The sequence below is a fragment of the Hevea brasiliensis genome, chromosome 7 (genome assembly GCF_030052815.1).
Source record: "Hevea brasiliensis isolate MT/VB/25A 57/8 chromosome 7, ASM3005281v1, whole genome shotgun sequence".
Lineage (NCBI taxonomy): Eukaryota > Viridiplantae > Streptophyta > Magnoliopsida > Malpighiales > Euphorbiaceae > Hevea > Hevea brasiliensis.
The window spans coordinates 71,615,635-71,625,822 of NC_079499.1; positions in this window are offsets into that span (position 1 = coordinate 71,615,635).

Below are 10,188 nucleotides of genomic sequence, written 5' to 3' on the forward strand. Positions count from 1 at the left end.
TCCTCCTTCACCTACAAGAGTTGTATGGTGAGCACAGCAGGAATGCTAGGTATGAGATATCTAGACAGCTATTCCGTATGAGGATGTCTGAGGGACAGAATGTTGGGGATCATGTTCACAAGATGATTCGGCTGATTGAGCAGTTGGAACATCTTGACTTCAACATGGATTTCCAACTACAGATGGATTTGATCCTTTAGTCCCTTCCTGAGTCTTTTGGGAATTTTGTGACGAATTTCCATATGACTAAATAGGAATGCACCTTAGCTGGTTTACTCAACATGTTGGTTATTGCCCAAAAGAATATGCCAGGCAATAAAGGAAAAGAGGTAGCTTTGATTGCATCTTCTTCTGCTGGAAAGTCCAACAAGAAAAAGGGCAATAAGAAAAAGAAACCTCAGATTCCTGGTCCTTCCAAGAAAATAGCTAAACAAAAAAGGAAGACCAAGGCTGTCAAAGGCAAAGGAAAGCGTTTCCACTGCCAACAGGAAAGTGTTTCCATTGCCAGTAAGAAAGTGTTTCCACTAACCAGAGTATAGCAATCTAAAAGAATGCAATGCCATGGTGAAAACCAACTCAAGTTCAAAATATATTTGGCACTTAAGGTTATGTCATGTTGCAGAAGATAGGATTACAAAATTGGAGAAAATGGGGATTTTATCCTCATTGGGCTTTGAGCCTACTCCAACTTGTGAATCTTGCCTTCCGGGCAAAATGACTAGATCACCCTTTGTTGGATAAGGGCTAAGAGCTAAAAATATTTTGGAGCTAATACATAGTGATGTATGTGGTCCATTTAAGGAAATGGCTAGAGGCGGTTTTCATTATTTTATTACCTTTACTGATGATAAATCAAGATTTGGGTATTTGTATTTGATGAAATACAAACATGAATCCTTTGAAAAGTTTAAAGAATTTAAATCTGAAGTAGAAAATCAAACAGGAAAGAGCATTAAAGCTCTTCAATCAGATTGTGGAGGTGAATATTTGAGTACTGAATTTGATAAATACTTGAGAGAGCATGGCATTGTTTCTCAGCTGACTCCTCCAGGAACGCCACAACTGAATGGTGTATCTGAAAGGAGAAATCATACCGTATGGGATATGGTACGTAGTATGATGAGCTATACTGATATGCCAATCTTCTTTTGGGGATTTGTATTAGAATCAGCTTTGTATATTCTGAATAGGATTCCATCAAAATCAGTTTCTTCCACACCTTATGAGATATGGCATGGAAGAAAACCAAGTCTTAAGCATGTTAAGATTTGGGGTTGTCCAGCTTATATCAAAAAGCTGAACACTGATAAATTGGAGACCAGATCAGAAAAAGGTCGATTTGTTGGATATCCAAAAGATAGTTTTGGATATTATTTTTATTTGCCTACTTCACAAAAGGTCGTGATAAGTAGAGATGCCACATTTCTTGAACAACAATTTATTCAAGAAGGAGGCAAAGGAAGGCAAATAGAGTTAGAATTGGAGAATTCTGACCAACCAACAGATCATATGGATATAGATCCATCTAGTCAACCTATACCCGTTGATGAAACATCTACAGCTGTTCCTCATAGAACAACCAGGGTATCTCACCCACCAGTGAGATATGGTTTTCTTCATGAAGAAAAACAAGAGTTGTCTACTCATGAAGAAGTAGATCATGGAGATTATCCACTTACCTATGAAGAAGCTATATTAGATATAGACTCTTCAAAATGGATTGATGCTATGAAATCCGAGATTGATAAGAATCAAGAGTGGGATCTTGTTGACCCACCTGAAGGTATTGTACCTATAGGGAACAAATGGGTTTTCAAGAAGAAAATTTGTTCTAATGGAAAGGTAGAGACCTATAAGGCAAGGCTAGTAGTGAAAGGGTTTCGCCAAAGGCAAGGAATCGACTATGAGGAGACTTTCTCGCCTGTTGCCATGCTTAAATCAATTAGGATTTTATTAGCAATAGCTGCATACTATGATTATGAGATTTGGCAGATGGATGTCAAAACAGCTTTTCTCAATGGATACATTGAAGAAAACATTTTCATGGAACAACCTAGGGGATTTGAATCCCAAGATGGTTCCAAGGTATGCAAGCTAAAGCGATCCATTTATGGGTTGAAACAAGCTTCGAGGAGTTGGAACATCCGTTTTGATAAAGCCATTAAATCCTTTGGTTTTATCAAAAATGAGGATGAGCCATGTGTATATAAGAAGATTAGTGACAGTGCTATCACTTTCCTTGTCTTATATGTGGATGACATACTGTTGATGGGTAATGACACAGGTATGTTAACGACTATAAAGGTATGGTTGTCAAATACATTCTCCATGAAAGACTTAGGGGAGGCAACCTATATTCTTGGGATTTGCATCTATAGAGATAAAGCAAAAAGAATAATTGGTTTATCCCAAAGTCTATGCTTAGAAAAGGTGTTAAAGAGGTTTAACATGTTTGATTCCAAGAGAGGATTGTTACCAGTGAGACATGGTATCCATCTTTCTAAAGAGATGTCTCCAAAGACACCTGAAGAAAGAGATAAGATGGCCAGGATTCCATATGCTTTGGCTATTGGAAGTTTAATGTATGCAATGTTGTGTACTAGGGCGGATATCGCATATGCTGTTAGTTTGACTAGCAGGTATCAATCCAATCCAGGTTTGGAACACTGGATAGCTGTCAAGAATATCCTTAAGTACTTGAGAAGAACTATGGATTTATTCTTGATTTATGGAGGTGGAGACTTGCAATTGGATGGTTATACTGATTCTGATTTCCAATCAGATATCGATGATAGAAAGTCTACCTCTGGATATGTGTTCATTTATAATGGAGGTGCAGTCAGTTGGAAGAGTTCCAAACAAAGCACGACTGCAGATTCCACTACAGAGGCTGAGTATATTGCTGCATCAAATGCTACAAAGGAAGCTGTTTGGATAAAGAAGTTCGTGACAGAACTTACAGTAGTTCCTTCTATTGAGTCAGCAGTTCCACTACACTATGACAACAATGGAGCAGTTATACAGGCTAAGGAACTAAGGTCTCACCCAAAATCCAAACACATAGAAAGGCACTACCACATTATCAGAGATATAGTTGGGCAAGGCGATAGAGCCATGCAAAAAAATAACATCAGCTGAAAAATCCAGCTGATCCATTCACTAAGCCTTTGTCACAAGTTCAGTTAGACTGACATCTTGAGAAGATGGGTCTAAGGTATTGTAATGAATGGCTCGAGTGCTAGTGGGAGATTGTTAGTAGTATGCCCTAGAGCATATCATTTAGTATGTATCTTGTACATATTTTATTAATAAAAGGCATTTCCACTTTTCCGTTTACATAATATATTTATGTGTAATAGAAACGGTCCATTGATATTTTGTTAGAAATATTATTCTTAAGTTGTTAAGAATATGAGTGACAATATTTCTAGCACAAAGTATCATAAAGAGGTTCACAATCGAGGATACTTCATAATAAGGACATGACTTATCCAGAAAGATTGTATTCATGTTTGTTACCAAGTTATTTATATGAGATATAAATAAGATGGAATGGCGAGTCTCATGCCATATAACAAACATGATAGGCACTTATAAATGATAAGTAGGCCGAACCAGTGACAATTATGACAAGCACATGGAGTTTACTCTTATCAATGTTTTGTCATAAATCATATCAGTGCATCTAATCTTTAGACCTGAGATAGCACAGTTATCTTGTATATAGGTAGTTTGAGTTTGATACTGCTTTCATACTTGTACTGTGTATGGGTATATGGGCATGTGTTGGCTCCTACTAGTTATATATGGAGGTAGGTGTTGATCAAGATGGAATCTGTTCCTCTAAGTAAATAGAGATAAAATCCTATGTTCATTTAAATGTTCTTGATGTTTCAAGTTCCTGGCCAGGACAAATAGATTTATACAGAAAAGAGTTTCTGATGAGAAAATCTTTTTAATCAAGAACTGGAATTAAAAGAGAACATAATATTCATAGCAAATGGAGTTTGACATAAACCATGACTCCAGCTTGAGTTGGGATTTTGTAATAGAGAGATTCCAATGCATGGTAACATATGATTATAGGTTCATTTAAGGTAAACCTTATTACTAATTGGGTGGCCATGGCATGCTATGCTAGGTGTTAACCATGGTCTATGAGGTGCATAAAATGATTTAGAGAAATCATTTATGGTAAGAAAGGGTTCTGATGATATTAAGAGTTGATATCATGTCTCATTGCCAATTAGTGATGAGCCTAGTAAGTCACACACATACACAAGTTATCACCTATTTAAATATGATTTAATTAATTAATTAAAGAGTTTAATTGATTAATTAAATAGGTTTGGTTTACAATTAAATTGCAAAGTCCCTAGCATGACTTGAAACCAAATCTAGATTATTGGATGTGTAGTATAAATTAAATTTATATTTAAAGTGTTTAAATATGAATTTTATTAATGAGAAATTAATTAATAGAGATTAATTAATTAATTTATATTTGATATAAATTAATTAGAAGAAGAAAAATAATTATTTTGGGTTAAGAACTCAAAATTAAGACACATGGGCATTTTGATCATTTCACAGTGTGACACGTGGCACCATGAGATGGTGACACATGGGATTACACATAAGCTTGCCAAATGTTTTTTAATCATGTAAGATGATTAAAATCAAGATTAAATATAGGTTTGACACTTGGCACAATGTGATTGGGTCACTTAAACCTAGAGTTAATCAAAGGGTGACATGTGGCAACGGTTTAATGTGTTAACCTAGCTATTTAAGTGTGGTTATGAAAAGAAAAATATAACCAGCAGCCACTCCTCTCCTTTGTCACGCCACTTTGAGGCTTTTTATCTATTCTTCTTCATCTCTCATCAATTCAAAGAGATTAGCCATCAATCTCTTGAATTAAGAACACTAGAAATTGTTTCTAGTGTCCTGTTTACATCTCTAATCTCTTAAAAGGCAGAACTTGAATTTCTAATTAATAGAAAAAGCTTTAGAAGCTGTTCAAGGGCTGCCATAGGTGTTCTTGGTGTGGACAAGCTAGAGGGACAACATCTGGTGTCCTGAAGACGAATCTCAAAGGCGCAGACACGCTGCAGTGCATCAAGAGGTTAGTGTAATCGTTCTTGATTTAATCTAGGGTTCTAAAATTAATCTAATTAATTTTAAAATCTTAAATGGCAAATACAGATTCAAAAACATATTAAAAGAGTTTTAATATGTTGTTTATCATTGAAATCAAATAGATAAAAATAAATCTTGCATGATGCATGTGACCCTAGGTGAAAATTTTTAAATTCAATGGTATAAACTTGTATTTTTCACGCTTCCGTTCCTTCATTAACTTCAATAAAAAAAATTTTAACACCCATTAAAAGTACTTACCACTGTAAAAAGAAATAAGAAAAGGTTTAAAATCCCTTGTAGTGTATTTAATGGGTTATCAGTAGACGAAGTTTGGTAATTCATTAGGTATACTACGGGATCATGTTACATCTTACGGAGGCATAGGGTGTGACACCGGTGTAACTCTCTGCCAAAAGAAAGCCAAGAGAATCGATGAGAAACACAAGTACACGGGTCGTGCAAGTAGAACCGTGTAATCTGCAGTGACCCGTGTAAGTCTCTGCCAGGCGCAAGCTTGAAGAGCCTTATAGGAACAACAGTACACGACCCGTGTAATCAGGCCCTTGTAATTGGCACATACTAGTGTAACTTTTTGTGCCAAAACAAGACCACGCGATTCTCCTCCAGCAAGTTACACAGCCCTACTTTGCGAGACCAATGTAGTGATACACGGGCCGTGTACTATGCTGCCCCCCTCCTGTTTTCTAATTCGAATGAGACTCCTAAAGCCTTCTGGACTCAAAATGACCTAACCCTAGAGCAACTAATATAAATAGAAAAGAAAACATCGGGAAAAGAGGTCGGTCACTATCATTGGGACTGCTGCTGAAGGTAGTTGTTGTCGGACTCTACATCAGTACCAAAAGAAGTTTTCCAGCTGAAGCTCCACAAGATCAAAGCTGAAACTCTCTTTGGTTCCTTCGTTTCATCTCCTTAGACAGATTTTTATTATTTTATTTCTTTTGCATAACTCTCTTTTTATTATTTTTACTTTTTATCATGACATTTGCTGAACTCACCATGAGTGAATAGTATTCTTATTCTGGATTTGGAAGAGTAGCTCTTGTAATTATTATTATGGATGAACACCGAGTTTTATTTATTGGATTTGAGATTCATTTCTTGATTTAATTTCTTGCGATCTTAATGCATGCTATGTGTTGGTACCCACTTAGTTATGATTGTAGATGTTAATTGAAGGACTAAAAGGTGAAGATTGATATTAGAAAATCAAGATCTTGAACCTAGGAATTCTGACCTAGACATAGGCTGATACCTTTGTGGAACCTAAAAATTGTTCAAAGGTCTTAAAGGATTTTAATTATTTTGATCACCACGAAAGTAGGGTTCAAGTTAATTGGAATACATCCTAGATGCCTTAAGAAAGGATTTAGGGTAACTTAGGACTGATTTCCATCAAGGAAAACGATCCTCAATTCAGTAAATAAACAAGATAACATCCCTAGTGAGATTCAAGTGTGAAATCTTAATTCCAAAATTGCTTCAAATAAATCATTTCATTTTAAGTTTACCATTTTAGTGTTTAAAGATAACAAAATTCATTCCCTAAGTATTCGATAGCCTAGACAGTAAAGATTTCTGTGTAGATTGGTACTTGCTAAACAAAATTCCTTGTGGGAACGATACTCTACTTATCACTTTATTACTTGTTAGCGATACATGCACTTGCGGTGATCGCAAAATAGCGAAACAGCCAACCTATCCAAACCAATCTTACTAGGTTTATTAGGGCACATTACCAAGTGATTGATTGAATTTTCATGCTTTACATATAAGGTTACTATTCATTTTACTATTTAGGTCAAATTACTGACTTTCCAATGCATAATAGCTACATAAGTCCTAATCACATAAATTTACCACATTTTGGTTCTCAAAAGTGTTGGCATTAGTTGCCAATCCATACTTCTAACTAATGGTGAATAAATCAAAATTTTCAGTTTTGAGTGCTAGAGTTCACTATTCCATTAGGCCATTCTACAGCGAGAATTTGGCCAAATGTTCTTCATCAAAGTTGTTTCTTATTGCGTCTAGTTACATTTCTTTTTTTAAATCACTCCATTTGGAGTTTTGTAACTCAAGTTATGGCCTAAACACCATAACTGGCCAGATTATAATTTTTCTAGAATTTCTGGGCAGAATCAATTCTGTAGTTTTTATACACTGATTACAGGTCAGTTTTTGGACATTTTATGGTCAAAATTTGGGTTTATTTTCTTCATAAAAGTTGTAGGTCTATGTCTTAGCTTTCTATTGGTAAAAATTCAGATCAATTGGATCTTTCTACACTAAGTTATGACCAAATGAATGAATATTGTTCATTTAGTCATTTTGCCTTGGCAGAATGTAAGTCACCCAGATTTGGTCAATTTTTAAGGCATCCTATGTTTATTTTCTAGACAGAGTTCCTTCACTAAAATTGTCCCATTATGTGTCTAATTTCATGTCCAATTAGCCTTGCACTAATTAAACCTACACAACCCAAGTTATAGCTACCCAAACATGCTGGACTCACATCTAGACCTGTAGGGCATTCAAGGTAGCACACCCAACCTCAAATCCTAAGCTACCATTCACTTCAATTCCTCATCATACTTAGCCAAATGGTCACTAATTGACCATTAGAACTTCCATTTACCCACACATAAGCAGAATCCCAAGTTTTTCCCCAAACCCTAACTCCAACAACTTCAATGCTTCATATACAAGCAATCAATGAGTTAAGGCATCAAGGTCATATTCAATGGCAGCCATGTACAACTACAATTTATTCAAATTAAAGGAAACCTAATGTACCCTAAGGCTGCTGAAATTTGGTGAAATTCATCCATGCAAAATTTATTTAAATTAGCTTAGTTTCATACTCAATTCTTGTTCTCCATGATGTATACACAAAGTAATTAAGACTAATTGGCACTAACTTGAATTTAGCCAATCTTCAAGACTTTAAAAACTCCACTCTTCTCTTTCTAATGGCTGCCTAGAGGTTGTTAAAGGTGTGGGGTAAAATTTTAATGAAGAGAGGTTAGGGTTTTGTGGTGAAACAAAGTAAGAATCAAGCTTAAGAAGTGAGGTTTAACGGAGGTTGAGAGAGAGAGAGAAGCTGCCGATTGATGAAGGAAGAACATATTTTTTTTCTTTCAATTTTCCCTCATTTTCCCTTTTTAATGAATTTGCTTGATTGTGATTGGTAGAGAGAAATTTTAATGACATCATGTAATGTAAAAGTCCCATTTTTTTTCATTTTTCTTTTCTTTTCTTTTCTACTTAATTTCAATTCAATTTTTAGCAATATTTATTCACATTTTATATTATACAAATTATTTATTTAACTAGAGAAGTTGGCCAAAAATTACCTCTAAAGATGAAATGACCAAAATGCCCTCCGTTTGGCTTATTAGGCCAAAATTGTCTATACCGATTGATAAAATTCCAGAAGCATTTTCTTGGCATTCTAATGCCATCGAAACCTCAATGACTCTTCTCTAGAGTCTCAAAAATTATTTCATGAATTTTTCCCTGGGTTTAGGGCTTCTAGCTGTGAAGACCGCAACTTTCCATTGGGTTACCCATCGCTAGGGCATTGGCTCATTTAACTTAGTTGTATTTTATTTCTAAAATTTTTCCTAAATTTTTCTTATTATTATTTGAGTTAATTATGACTCCTCACTTTAGTATAAATATTTTTTCAGACATTCTAGCTATCTGGACCGACACCAGTCACCTGAACAGTAGAATGTATCAAATTGCTACAGTGAAGGTGTTAAAACTCTTCCCCTCTAATTTAAATTTTGTCTTTGAAATTTACCTGATGCAAATAGTTGAGGGAACTATTGCCTCATCATCTCTTCACTTTCCCAAGTTGCCTCCTCGGTGTTGTGGTGCCTCCAAAGCACTTTCACCAGTGGAATCTGCTTATTCCTTAACTTTTTCACTTCTCGAGCCAGGATCCGTATGGGTTCTTCTTCATATGTCAAATCCAGTTGTACTTCAATTTCTTCCATGGAGATGACATGTGAAGGATCTAAGCGGTATTTTCTCAGCATGGATACATGAAACACATTGTGGATCTTGTCCAGCTCTAGTGGTAAAGCTAACCTGTAGGCCACTGGACCCACACATTCAAGGACTTCATATGGGCCAATGAACCTAAGGCTTAACTTACCTTTTCTTCCAAACCTCAATACTTTTTTCCATGATGACACCTTAAGGAACACCTTATCTCCAACTGCATATTCTATTTCTTTTCTCTTCAGGTCGGCATAAGATTTCTGTCTATCTGAGGCAACTTTCAGATTGGCTTTGATTAACTTTACCTTCTCCTCAGTATGTTTGACCAGGTCTGGCCCTACCAATTTATCTTCGCCCAATTCAGTCCAACACACTGGAGTTTTATATTTCCTCCCATACAGTGCTTCATACGGGGCCATTTGGATGCTAGCTTGGTAGCTATTATTGTATGCAAATTCTGCCAGTGGGAGGTATCTATCCCAACTTCCCTCAAACTCAATGACACAACTCCTCAGCATATCCTCAAGGACCTGATATATATTTCATGTTATTATTATCATTTCAGTTCAATATTTGTATTAGTTCAATTGGTTTCAATTATTTACCTGGATTACTCTTTCTGATTGCCCATCCGTCTGAGGATGAAAAGCTGTGCTGAAGTGGAGTTGTGTACCCAAGGATTCAAGCAACTTCTTCCAAAGTCTCGATGTAAACCTTGGGTCTTGATCAGATATGAAGGAAAGTGGAATTCCATGCAATCTAACTATCTCACTAATATACAATTCTGCTAACTTTTCCAGTGAGTAGTCAGTCCTAACCGGTAGAAAGTGTGCCAACTTTGTCAATCTATCCACTATCACTCATACTGCGTCATGCTTCTTCTGGGTGAGAGGTAGACCACTTATAAAATCCATGGTGATCCGATCCCATTTCCATTCAGGTATGCGTATAGGCTGTAGCAAACCCGATGGAACTTGATGTTCTGCCATGACTTGCTGACATGTCAAGCAT